Source organism: Ceratotherium simum, chromosome 32 (genome assembly GCF_057802395.1).
Source record: "Ceratotherium simum simum isolate JZ-2026a chromosome 32, ASM5780239v1, whole genome shotgun sequence".
NCBI classification, from domain to species: domain Eukaryota; kingdom Metazoa; phylum Chordata; class Mammalia; order Perissodactyla; family Rhinocerotidae; genus Ceratotherium; species Ceratotherium simum.
Window position 1 is genome coordinate 1,757,200 of NC_141931.1, and position 13,383 is coordinate 1,770,582.

The following is a 13,383-nucleotide window of genomic DNA, read 5'->3' on the forward strand; positions in this document are numbered from 1 at the left end:
ACCTGTTCACCTGGTTCCACCTTCCCATACAGAAAATCTTATGGCCTCCTAGCTTTTCTGATTAGAGACCTTGTACATTTTTTTCATTTAAGTAAGTGTACAGTTGGACGAGTTTTTTTAAATTGATGACTTTATTTTTTTGAATAGTTTTAGATTTACACAGAAATTGAGCAAATAGAGAGTTCCCATATTCCCTCTTCCTCCTGACCCCCAGTCTTCCCTATTAACATCTCACATTAATGTGGTACATTTGTTACAATGAGTGAATCTATTTTGATACATTGTTATTAACTAAAATTCATATGATTTAGATTTCCTTAGTTTTTTTTTTGCTGTTGAGGAAGATTAGCCCTGAGCTAACATCCATTGCCAATCCTCTTCTTCTTTTTTTTTTTTTGCCGAGGAAGACTGGCCATGGGCTAACATCCATGCCCATCTTCCTCTACTTTATATGGGACGCCACCACAGCTATGGCTTGACAATCAGTGCATCAGTCCACACCCGGGATCCAAACCTGGGAACCCAAGGCCACTGGGAACCCAAGGCCACTGAAGCGGAGTGCGCGAATTTAACTGCTATGCTGCTGAGCCGGCCCTGATTTCCTTAGTTTTTACCCAATGTTCTTTCTCTGTTTTAGCATCCTATCTAGGATACCACATTACATTCAGTAGTCATGTCTCCTCTTGGCTGTGACAGTTTCTCCTACTTATCTTGTTTTTTGATAACCTTGATAGTTTTGAGGAGTAGTGGTCGGATTTTTGTAAAATGCCCCTCTATTAGAATTTGATGTTTTTCTCATGATTAGACTGGAGTTATGGGGTTTGGGGAGAATGATCACAGATATAAAGAGCCATTCTCATCACAACACTTAACAGAAACATACTATCAACAATGAATTAGCATTGTTAATGTTGACCTGGATCACCTGGCTGAGGTGGTATTTGTCAGGTGTCTCCACTGTAAAGTTACTCTTTTTAAGTTCCCTTCCATATCGTACTCTTTGGAAGGAAGTTACTCTTGCCAGTTAATGGAGTGGGGAGTTATGCTCCCCTCCTTTAGGGTGAAGTATCTACCTAATTTATTTGGAATTCTCCTGCCTGAGGTTGTTTCTTCCCATTTATTACTTTATTCAATCACTTATTTATTTTAGTATGGACCCATGGATATTTATTTTGTACTTTGGGTTATAATCCATGTCGGGGGAGAGGGAGAATCCCCCTCCACACTTTCCCTTCTGGTTCTTCTGGCTGGCCAAATAATTAACAAGACAGGTCAGCAGGAGAAAATAATACCAAGTTTAATAACATGTATACATGGGAGAAACCAGGGAAACTGAGTTTCTCAACACAATCCAGAGATTCTCGTCTTAAATACCAGCTTCAGCTAAAGACAAAGGAGGATGTTGGGGGTGGGGGGAGTCAGTTAAGGGAGATTACCAGAAAAGCACAGTAAACAAGAGTAAAGGGCCGGCCCCATGGCTTAGTGGTTAAGTGTGGGTGCTCCGCTGCTGGCGGCCTGGGTTCGGATCCCGGGCGCGTACCCACTCACTGCTTCTCCGGCCATGCTGAGGCTATGTCCCACATACAGCAACTAGAAGGACGTGCAGCTATGACATACAACTATCTACTGGGGCTTTGGGGGAAAAAATAAATAAAATTATAATAAAAAAAAAAAAAAACAAGAGTAAGGTTATTATGCAGATTTAAGGCCTCACCTTCCACATTGATAAGTTTATAGAAATGAGGTCATCCCTCCTCTTCCCAATACAGAGAGGGAGATACCTTTACAAATGGAGATTTTCCCTTATAAATGTAAATGATTGTCTGGCAACTCCTTGCAGGGCCACCTAGAGAATGTGGCCAGAGAGACAGAATGTTTGATAAGATGGGCTTGTTGGTGCCTTTCCTATTGTAATATCTATTTTACATTATATTACAGCCATCAGATAGTAACTTCTTCCTGGAACAGATCTTCTATGTCAAATTCTTTAGGCAGTTAGTAGGGGAGGTCAAATGTCTGTTGGAGAAAACAATCAAGGTAAAGAGACATATTTGAGGGTGGCCAAATCTTGATCTCCCACAGTCCCGCCTTTGAAACTAAAAGTTTCACAGTCCTTTTGAAACTTATAGAAGTTTCACAGTCCAGAAGCTGAGTTGGTAGGCTGTTCCATCTTACTGAACACATTTCTTAGTCCTGATAATAGATCAGTCCAGTTTATTTTAGAAGGTGGTGATGCAGGCGGGCTTTTAAAGTTAGGCCTTATATATTGTGGAAGCAAGCAATCAGGTATTTAATAAGAAGCATTTCTATGGAAACAAAAGACAAGCAAGGTTAATTGTTGGAGCAAATTGTAAACCGGTTTCTGAGTTCAGAGGACAGCCAGTTAAGAAGATTTTTAGATCAGTGTCAAAGCATCTTTTGCAGTTTAAAATGTCTTGGATGATGTCATCAGGTAATCTCTCAAGTTTATATCAAGTCCGTTGGCTTCAGTTTGTAAGACTTCAGGACAAAGGGCAGGTTCAGTTCTCAGTGATTCCAAACGAAAATGATGGGAAAAAAATCAAACACATTAGTTTGGAGATCTGTAGCCAGATATTTTAGGAGACTAGAAGAATTCAGGATCCAGTCCAGTCAACAGATATAAAACAAAAACCTCAAAAGACAATTAACAAAACTAGGATCTAATATCTGCAAATGTATACTATAGTTTTTACTGAAATATAACTTTTCTCTCTAAAATCACCCTCATTTTTATTAAAGATAGCCAAATTAAGACTAACTGGTTTGCAAAATAAGTGGTTTCAACAAATTTGGCCCAATTATTTACATAAGTACAGCAAGAATAGCAATTGATCTATATAGGCTCTTTTATTTTTTTTATTTTTTTAAATTTTTTGTTTATTGCAGTAACATTGGTTTATAACATTGTATAAATTTCAGGTGTACATCATTATACTTCTATTTCTGCATAGATTACATCATGTTCACCACCCAAATACTAATTACAACCCATCACCACACACATGTGCCGAATTATCCCTTTCGCCCTCCTCCCTCCCCCCTTCCCCTCTGGTAACCACCAATCCAATCTCTGTCTCTATGTGTTTGTTTATTGTTGTTATTATCTACTACTTAATGAAGGAAATTATATGGTATTTGACCTTCTCCCTCTGACTTATTTCACTTCGCCTAATACCCTCAGTGTCTATCCATGTTGTCACAAATGGCTGGATTTCATCGTTTCCTCAAAAAATCAAGGATAGAACTACCATATGATCCAGCGATTCCACTGCTGGGTATTTATCCAAAGAACTTGAAAACACCAATGCGTAAAGATACATGCACCCCTGTGTTCATTGCAGCGTTATTCACAATAGCCAAGACTTGGAAGCAACCTAAGTGCCCATCAAGGGACGAATGGACATATAGGCTCTTTTAAATCTGCTTTGCTGGAACTTTTTATAAGGAATCTCACATTGAATTTCAAAGGCCTCTCGAGGCCAGGAAAGCCAAGCCAAGGACTTTGTCATCAGACTTCGCCTGCAATACCTACAGATTTGGGTGAATTCCTCTCTTCTTGAGGTTTCCCCAAAATATTTCGAGGTTCCTTGTACCTGCCAGATAAGTGACGTTCTTTACTTATCCTGGTAAGTGCTGCTTGGAACATAAGGTACCAGGCCAATATTTCCACATGGCTTTATTCCATAAAGTCGAATCTTCATTCCTCAAAAGCCATATGGTTATATCGCAAATATGATGTTCCAGTCACAGCCTTGGTAATATAACCAGTGTTTCCAATTGTGTCCTGTTACAAGGAGAACAGATTCTTATTGAACTTATGCAAATAAATATATTGCCATGAAATAAGAATATTTACTTACTAAGAGTTTTCAAATTCTGGAGGGATAAGGTAGAGAGAAAAAGATAAATATTTCAATTTTGCTTACAAAAATATCATTTACCAAATTGCCATAATTCATAGCTAGCTCAGAAGAAAAGAGAAAAAGTTTTCCTTAAATCTGAAAAAATAAAACATTAAAAATTCAGCAATACTTCAAAGGAAAAATCATGAAAATTATAATCATCCTTATCAGTTCATTCAGTCCTGTGTAATCAATTTTTGATCCCAATCTTTTTGTTAGCAGCTTCATGAATTCATCAGTCTCTCTATCAGAGTTGTGTAATTTCTTACCCAGTTCAGTTCTATGATCAGAAAGTTTGTCAGAAGCTGTGTTCTAGAGTAAGCGCCAGAGTCCTGTCCGTGGACTTCTCTGAAGATGAAACATATTTCGTAGAAGCATCAGAGCAAAGAAGTAGGTCTGTAAACAGCAAGACCTCAAAATGGCAATTGACAAAGAAATGTGGTTGATTTTGTGACATACAACACTTTAAATAATAATAACCAGAATTATGACTGATAACCAGGACGGATCAGAATTTTAGTAATGTTAGACAATTTCAAAACACCTCTATCAATAACATTCACCTACATAATACCACCTAAGAAGGTTTATCATAAACACATGATCAAGTGTGAAAACAATGTTCAATATGAAATAATCAAGGGCAGACAGAGTTAAAATAGTCAAAAAAAACCTTAAGAGAGAGAAACCTCAGTCCTTTTGAACATAGGAAATTATTTTAACAAAACATAGATTTTCTGTCTTTTAGGTAGACTTACTCAAAGGTAAAGGAAAACTTTTTATGGCCTCTTTACCAAGTTCAAGAAAATTATTCTTTTAAGAGAAAGAAGACCAAGTTTTAATTTTGCACCAGCTTACTTTTGACATTAAAACTTATTTACTTAATTGGATTTAGTTTTAATCTTAGCCAACTTGACCATGTATAAAACTCCTTTTCCAGAATTTTTCTTCCACAAACCTTCTGTAACTTTCATTTTACCTTCAGAATTTGTTTCATGCGTTTCTTTATTCTCTTCTAGTACTTTGGGACAAATTTATCTTTCTTAATCAACCAAACAAAATATTTTCATTCTTTGTACCTTCTTTATACATTACTTTCCTTGTACACAGACATATTTTTCTTAATTTTTAGTAGCTTTAATCACATATACTAATTAGAAATTTTAACCTTTAGAAACCTTAATTTTTAAGTAAAAACTAAGTAAGCAATTATAAACTTTCTTTTACATTAGTATCTTGTGGCTTGGAAAATTTATAAACGCTTCATAACTTCTAGAAACATGTTACTTTATAGCACAATCTTTTAATAAAACACAAGACATGTTTACTAATAGACCCAAAACACCTTTTAGTTTTTCTGTAATAAGCCAAAAGTAGATAAACCTATATTTAGCAATTAATGTCTAATATCTTATTTTATTTGGAAATGATCTAGATACTCAATGAATTTTTATCATAAAATTTAGCAAAACTCTAAAGTTTTAAGTCACCAAAAAGAGTTTGGAAGCTGTAACCACCATAACACATAATTATTGTTAAAAGTTTACCCAACATTTATCTTTTTCATATCTATTTAGTTACTTGTTCCCAATAATTATTTAGATCGCCTACAAGACTTCATAAGACATTAGATAAAATTAGCCATCATTTAAGTTATTATTTTTGTTAACTAGTTTTGTAATATAAATAACATGAGTTTTTCTACAAAATTTCATGTGAATTTCATCACCTCTTATACCTCTAAACATAGTTTTCATTAAGACTTTTATCAATAGGTCTTGGTCTTATAATTTTGGACAAGGGAAGCATTCCCAGTCAGACATTTTAAAACATACTCAGGCAAAGTTGATGTAACCTTTTTATATAAAATTAGCTCAAACATTCCAACCTTTGTAATCTTATCAACACTTACACTTTTACATGTTCTCAATTCAATTGTAACCTGAGTCAGGGTCTTAAGGCTAGTCAAATTTTTCCCTTCTTTTTCTGGCCTTTTCTTAGGTACCAATTAGACAATTATGTTAGAGCTCTCAAAACATTTCCCCCCCCCCCAATTTAGAAGTTTTTCCAATTTAAATGATCCATCATCTGGCCACATTGACAAGTGGGATCTTAACCTTAACAGCGACTCCTCCCAAGCTTTAACTATGGATGCAAGAGAGGTTCCCAAAAGAGAACCAGAGAATTCAATCCCCAAAATAAGAAAGCACAAGAGATGACAAAGCCCCCTTATAAAGCAAATGGGACCCCTTATGATAAACTTCCCTGAGAGCAGGCACAGCCGGACAAAGAGAGTTTCTCGGAACCCCAGTCTGTATGACTGGCCACCAAGGATGCACGCCGGTAAGTACATTTTCCGGTTGGTGGAGACCAGAAAGGTCACAAAGCCAAGCTCACCAGACATAGAACAAGACAAAAGCCCAGATGACAGGCTTATAGAAAGCACAACAAGAGAGACAGAGACAAAGACTATTTCTGGGAGGAAAAGGATCAATTATCCAGTGGGTACCCAACCAGGTCCAAGAGTTGCTGAGTCTGAGAAGCTAGCTTCACCAATATTTTCTCCTGTCAATCTAAATTTAGAAAGAGAAAACTCACCACTCTCACTTCCATTGGACCCCGCAGGCAGATATCCGGGAGATTGACATGGTAAGGACTCTCACCTCCTGCCAGCTCTTGTCAGGGTCCGAGATCTCCCCGCTGCAGTTGTCCAGGAGTGAGCTGTGTCCAGCCAGTGAAATTTTTGCCCCACGTTGGGTGCCAAAACTGTCGGGGGAGAGGGAGAATCCCCTTCCGCCCTTTCTCTTCTGGTTCTTCTGGCTGGCCAAATAATTAACAAGACAGGTCAGCAGGAGAAAATAATACCAAGTTTAATAACATGTATACATGGGAGAAACCAGGGAAACTGAGTTTCTCAACACAATCAAGAGATTCTCGCCTTAAATACCAGCTTCAGCTAAAGACAAAGGAGGATGTTGGGGGTGGGGGGAGTCAGTTAAGGGAGATTACCAGAAAAGCACAGTAAACAAGAGTAAGGTTATTATGCAGATTTAAGGCCTCACCTTCCACATTGATAAGTTTATAGAAATGAGGTCATCCCTCCTCTTCCCAATACAGAGAGGGAGATACCTTTACAAATGGAGATTTTCCCTTATAAATGTAAATGATTGTCTGGCAACTCCTTGCAGGGCCACCTAGAGAATGTGGCCAGAGACAGAATTTTTGATAAGATGGGCTCGTTGGTGCCTTTCCTATTGTAACATCTATTTTACATTATATTACCAGCATCAGATAGTAACTCCTTCCTGGAACAGGTCTTCTATGTTAAATTCTTTAGGCAGTTAGTGGGGGAGGTCAAATGTCCGTCAGAGAAAACAATCAAGGTAAAGAGACATATTTCAGGGTGGCCAACTCTTGATCTCCCATATCCTACTGCTTCACTTTCTTGCTCACATTTTTCTAGCTTTGGCTAGTGGGAGCTCTTTCAGTTACCTCCTGTAACCTTTGACATACCCTCACCAATGTGGATGTTTTTATTTTTGAGCACTTCTTTACTTTCTTACACTACAAGATTCTCCCGGCTCATCTTGTGTATTTCCTGCCCCAGCCCTACAGTCAGATATTTCTCCAAAGAGGAGTCCTGCATTTTTTTTTATAAGCACAACACAGCTCTTTGGTTAGCTACTCCAAACATGAAACCTGTTCTTCAATATCTCATTTGTTTTAGTTTACTAGAAGCAAAAGGTGGAAAAATATTTAATAAATGATATAACCAGGAAATGCAAATTTCTAGTAAAGATTTAAGAAAAGATGATTCAGATTTAGTATATAGAATATAAAAATGAGACAAATTATTTGAAATCATAAATATCGCAGCAAAATCAGGGCTCTGGATTTTATATCTATAAAGGAAGCTTATAAAGACAGCAAGTAGTTCTGGTTGGACTCCTCAAATAATTAGTACAGGGAGATTATGAAATGAACTTGGAAATTTTTGAAAGAAAAAATTATGTATACTCACAAATAGAGAATGAATAGAAGTGGATATACTTTGTTTACCAATTTATGTAATGACATTTTAAGATTTCTACTTAAAATATTTTTCATTAATTTTCCTCTTTAAAATACTAATTTATAAATTACTCTGCCTGACTAAAAATTATTTATGTTCTCATAAAGATCAAAATCAGGAAGATTTTGAAGTAGCTGGCTACAAAATAGCATATCTATAATATGACCTGATTTGTGTCAAAATATTTAATAATATTCATAGAAAATATCTTGAGGAGTATTTATCAAGCTACACATGGTTATTTATCTCTGTAATATTGGTAGTTTTTTGTTTTTTTTTTACAAAAAAGCATTTATTACTTTTGAAGTCAGAAAAAATATAAAGGAATTCAATAAACTTTACACAAAGCCAAAACACATTTTTAGAAATATATGTAATTTTTTCGAAAAAGTAAAACAAAGAAAAGATTCATGGATAAACTAGAGTTTGAAGTTTGGTTTGGAGGTAAAGACCAACCATTGCTTTAAAGTGGTGGCTTGAAGTGTTGGCCAGAAAGGAAACTTTTTTTTCTTGAAGGAAGTTGCAATCTCAATTTAATGTTAAGGGCTTGGATGCTATAACTTTTTTAGAAATGTCATTTCCCTATTATATAGGTTGAATAAGTTAGGAAGAGGTGAGAAGTCTCTGAATTTAGAAATAGTGGGGTGTTATGGCCATTCATGCTTGGCACCCTTTGTGCTAGTCCACATCTCCAGCTAGAGTTCAAAAGGAAAGTGGTGAGAGCGGATGCAGTTCATGAGTTAGAGCAGGGGTTCTCAAACTTTTGGTCTGTGGACCACTTTACACTCTTAAAAATTACTGAGGAACTCAAAGAACTTATGCTTGTGTGGGTTATATGTATCAATAGGTACCATATTAGAATTAAAAAGAGGATTTAAAAAGCCCTATTTATAAATTAAAAAATAATAAACCCAAACACATTTTAACATAAATTGCAAAGTTTTATGAAAAAAAAACATATCTTCTAAAATAAAAAAAATTTAGTGAGAAGAATGGCATTGCTTTGCATTTTTGCATATCTCTAATGTCTGGCTTAATAGAAGATAGCTAGGTTCTCCATAGTTGAAGTATGTGAAGAAAATAGGAGGCCTTAGTAGGAGAATTTAATGGTCTTTTTGGATAACTGGTGTGTATTCTTCTCTGATACTACAGAAAATTTGACAAGTGGTAGTTTCTTAAAGATTAGTTGCCGTGAGAAATCTGAAACCATATCAAGTCACCTGTGTACTCGGCTTTTTTTTGTGTGTACACACACACACCCCTATCTACCAATTGGTCTCTCTTGTATTTTGAATGGATCTTTTATCCATGTGTGATTTTATAACATCCTGCATTGGTCATTTGGAAAATACTGTTTTATTGTGTCATGTAGATCTTCCATATGTTCACATATCACATCATACAATATCAAAAAGTCATATTCATTAATAGCACTACAGTCTCATCAAAAAAGTCTTTAAGCTATCAAGCTTATGGTGGTGAACACAAGTTACTCAAATTTTCAAATTTCACTTGAAAGCTAAATTTTATCATTGACAACAAATACTCTCAGCTGTCTTGCTTGAAGTATTAAGCTCACTTCATTCATTTTGGAGAAATATTTGTCAATTACCAAGTCAGAGTAACACTAGTTTATCTGTTGTTCTTTCAAGGAAAAATGGTGTTCCATGACAAAAGCAGCTAGGTCAGCTTGCAACTCAGCTACACAAATGTTTTTCTTCAAGACAACCATCCTACTTTGGTATGGAGCCAAAGTGTGTACTTCCCATTTCTTCACACAGAATATTAGAAAGAGGTGTACTCATGGCTGAAATTTATAAAATTAATACTTTTTACTACTTCATCAAGGATATTCCTAAATCGATATTCTAAAAAACTGGTTTGGCAGTGTGGAGTGGAGTGTGTGGCAGCAAACAGTACTGTGATCCATTGACCACTGGGACAGTTTTGTGCAACCCTCTTGGTTCCCGCTAAGGCAACTTCAGGGGTGTTACTACTGCTTATCACCATAAGTGTAAATGTGATAAAAAAGATAAAAAACATGTTGTATCATTATGAAGATTGTTTTTAACCTTGGGACCCCTGAAAAGGTCTTGGAGATTTCCAGACATCTGAGGACCACACTTTGAGAATTAAAAAATGGAAAACATGGGGCTGGCCTGGTGCCATTTAAGTTTCAACGCTCTGCTTAGGTGGCCAGAGAATCTCGAGTTCAAGATCCCAGGCGCGGATCATCACACTGCTCATCCAGCCATACTGTGGCGGGGTCCCATATAAAGTAGAGGAAGATGGGCACGGATGTTAGTCCAGGGCCAATCTTCCTCAAGCAAAAAAAGGAGGATTGGCAACAGATGTTAGTTCAGGGACAAGCTACCTCACACACACACACAAAAGATGGAGAACATGTGAGAAAAAAGGTCATATAATGGAAACAAACCATTGAACTGAATTTAGTATATAATAACTTTATTAAAATAAAGTGTACAGACTTCAAGTGCCATGAGAAGGAGATAAGAGATTGCTTCTTAAATCTTAAAGAGTGGTGGGATTTATCACCTTAGGAGACAGGATTTAAGTGGGCCTTGAAGGATCAGTACAAATAGTCTGAAGAAAGGGTTGGAAGGGAAAGTCTTGCTCAGAACGTACAAATGAAGAACAAGACTTTGACCACTGAGATATGAAAGACAAGTAAGGAATAAAGCCAGGCTTTCGTTCTCTTGTGGTTCTGTGTAAATGAGGAGATGACGAGTAAATCTATATTTTCATCAACATGACCAAACTGTAAGGGAGGAAAACCCTTTCCAGGGATATGATAGTGCTGGTGGTGGGGAATAAGTGGTCAAGACTGTGAAGAGAAGTTCCTTTAACGAAAATACATTTATGTATCATTATTTGTCTATTGATTAAAAACCCACTAGAAAAGGAGTCTGTCAAAGGGAAAAGCAGTTTTGCTGATATATTTTTGATCATTTGAAAAGCCCATGGAAGCGTGTGGCAAGGAGACTGTGGTGTCTCAGAATATTCACGTAGCTCTGAAATAACTCACAGGAAAATACTTTTGTTGAAAACGCCTTTCTGACACTTTTCGTCAGCGAGTAGCCGCCAAACTTCGGGGGCCCTGACTACAGCCTGGCGCTTGCCTCGTTAACAATCAGCACCGCACGCAGCCCCTTTAGAGACTGCTCTCCGAGGCCTTTCGCCATGCTCTAAGCCGGGCTCCCTGCGCTTGCCGTACGCGGACCCTACCACTGCTAGCGGAGGGGGGTTTGGAAGTGGCGGAAGGGAGACCGGAGGGAGGGTGTCAGGGAAAGCCGGCCGCCCGGAGAACGGCCGTTTCACGGACCCCGTAACCAGCCCGTCCTTCTCCCCTCCCCCTCCCCACGCCCCGTCCCGTCCGGGAGCGGCGGCGGCCTTGACTTTGCGGCGTTCGCGCGCGGTGGCAGGTGAGCGTCGGGCGCGCGGGCTCGCGGGCTGGGCTCCCCCCGCGTCTCCGGGCCGGTGGCGGCGGCCGGCGGGGAGGCGGCCTCGGCGCACAGTAATGGCAGCGCTGTGAGCAGGGGACGCGAGCTGACAGCCGCCGCCGCCGCCCACCCTCCTCGCCGGGGCTTCGTCCTTCACGCCTTCGGGCTGCCTCCCCCTCCCCTTGTCCCCTGCCCCTTGTCCCGCTTCTGCAGCAGGTAACCCCGCTGAGGGTCGGGGAGCCGGGCTGCAGGCGCCGGGAAACTTCCCTTCCCGGTTCATGGGTGGCGAGGACGGGGCGGAGGAAAGGAGTTGGGGGCGAGGAGCGGGGAGGGGGAAGGATGCAGGGGGCGGCCAGCGAAGACCGTGTCCTGTGAGTGACCCCGGCTCCTTGGAGCGCTGACCCCTGAGCCCGGCCGCCCCCTGGACTGGATCCCGGGCCTCCCCAGCCCGGCCTTGGCCGCCCCTCCCTCGGCCCCATTTTCCTCCGAAGGAGGGAGGTGAGAGTGCGTGGACTCCTCTGCTTATTTACGGGCTCCCACGGATCCACAACTCTGTGTGTCTGGGGGTGGGGGTGGGGAGGAGGGCATCAATTTCTTACATCCTTACCACGAGTATTTTCACTTTTGTTTCCGCCGACAGGGACGATTGATAGCTTTGGGGAGCAGTATCCTAAGGGCATCCGTCTCAACACTTTAGGGTCTGTGAAATAAGAGCCTCAGACTCTCTTTAGAGCACTTAGTTACACACTGGGGAGTCTGGACCATCCCTACCACCCCACGAATGCGTGCATGTAAATAAAACATCTGTGAATTGCAGGCTGTTGTTATTGTTAAATCCTCTCTTTTCCCCCATGGATTACTATTACCAGTAAAAGGGCAGCACCTTGGAAGTTTAAGTTTTGAAGATAGTAAGATATAAACTACTGACATTCGCTGTAGGCTAACTTTGCAATATAAAAATCTTTGAAAGAGACCTGTGCCAGATCTACATTCATAGTAAAATATGGGAAATAATCACCTTGTTCTGATTGATTACTGACTACTTAATAGACATTTAAAAACACTTAAAAGCCTGTTCCCTTCCCTTTAAAATGTCACATTCTTTTCCAAGATAGACAAATGAGCAAAATTGGTTATACTTGGCCTGTTTTGCCCAAATACAGTGTTTGGAAGACTCTTCCAAAAGAGTCATAAATGAAATAACAGATGGACACAGCGTTTTGAGTTATCCTTTTTTTTTCAGATGCTGTTTATAAGTTGGGGGAACATTTCTACACTGTGGGTGCACATAGTGTGTGAAAAATGCCTTTTCTTTGTATTTGAATGTTCCCGTGCATCTGAAGTACTCTTGGTTCACTCTCCCCCCTCTCTGATGATTTTCGGTGTTTTATAAATGTGAAGATAGTTTATCCATGTCTTTTATCCTTACCCATCTGTCACTAAATTAAATGTTGTGGAGCTTCTTTAAAGTCAGTTTTGCCTTATCTATCAGTTAAGTATTTATCAAGCACCTGGTTTGTATGCCAAGCATTGTTGCAGGCATTTAGGGAGACAGCAGTAAACAAGACACACTGAAATTTCTTCCCCCCTGGAGCTTTGATTCTGGTGGGAGAGGGAGAGACAGACAATAAATAGGAAATAAAAATATTTTCAGAGAATCACAAGTGCTATGAAGGAAATAAAAGAGAGAGTTATGGTAGTGACTGGGAGAAGACTACTTCAGATGCTGTGGTCAGGAAAGACATGTCTGAGGTGACCTTTGACCTGATATCTGCGAAGGGAGAAGGATTTAGCGTTTGGAAGTCTGAGGGAAGAGTGTTCCTGTCTGAGAGAACAGCAAATGGAAATGCCCAGAGGCGATATCGAGCTTGGGTTCAGCAAATCGGAAGAAGTTCATTAAAGGGGCATCCTGGTGAGAGCTAAGTGG

General features: G+C 39.3%; 1 protein-coding gene and 1 long non-coding RNA gene across 5 annotated transcripts in view; one reads left to right on the forward strand and one right to left on the reverse strand.

The window, feature by feature from the left end:
• Positions 1 to 3,066: 3,066 nt before the first annotated feature.
• Positions 3,067 to 7,131, reverse strand: LOC147912938 (uncharacterized). 2 transcript variants are annotated; one of them, XR_015549307.1, is made up of 3 exons: positions 6,522 to 7,131; positions 4,193 to 4,271; positions 3,067 to 3,805 (listed from the first exon to the last, which is right to left on the reverse strand). It is a non-coding gene; the product is annotated as an uncharacterized LOC147912938 (long non-coding RNA). The 2 variants fall into 2 exon arrangements; XR_015549306.1 differs by having other exon boundaries at positions 4,193 to 4,335.
• Positions 7,132 to 11,283: 4,152 nt separating this feature from the next.
• CUL2 (cullin 2) overlaps positions 11,284 to 13,383 on the forward strand; it is a 96,159-nt gene continuing 94,059 nt past the window's right edge. Inside the window, exon 1 of one of the 3 annotated variants that reach the window (XM_087420618.1) lies at positions 11,284 to 11,438. The gene's annotated coding sequence lies outside the window, so the exon portion shown is untranslated. Of the gene's footprint in view, positions 11,439 to 11,518; positions 11,673 to 11,802; positions 11,955 to 13,383 lie in introns of those variants that run through there. The other 2 variants (XM_004425233.2, XM_087420619.1) reach the window with 2 other exon arrangements.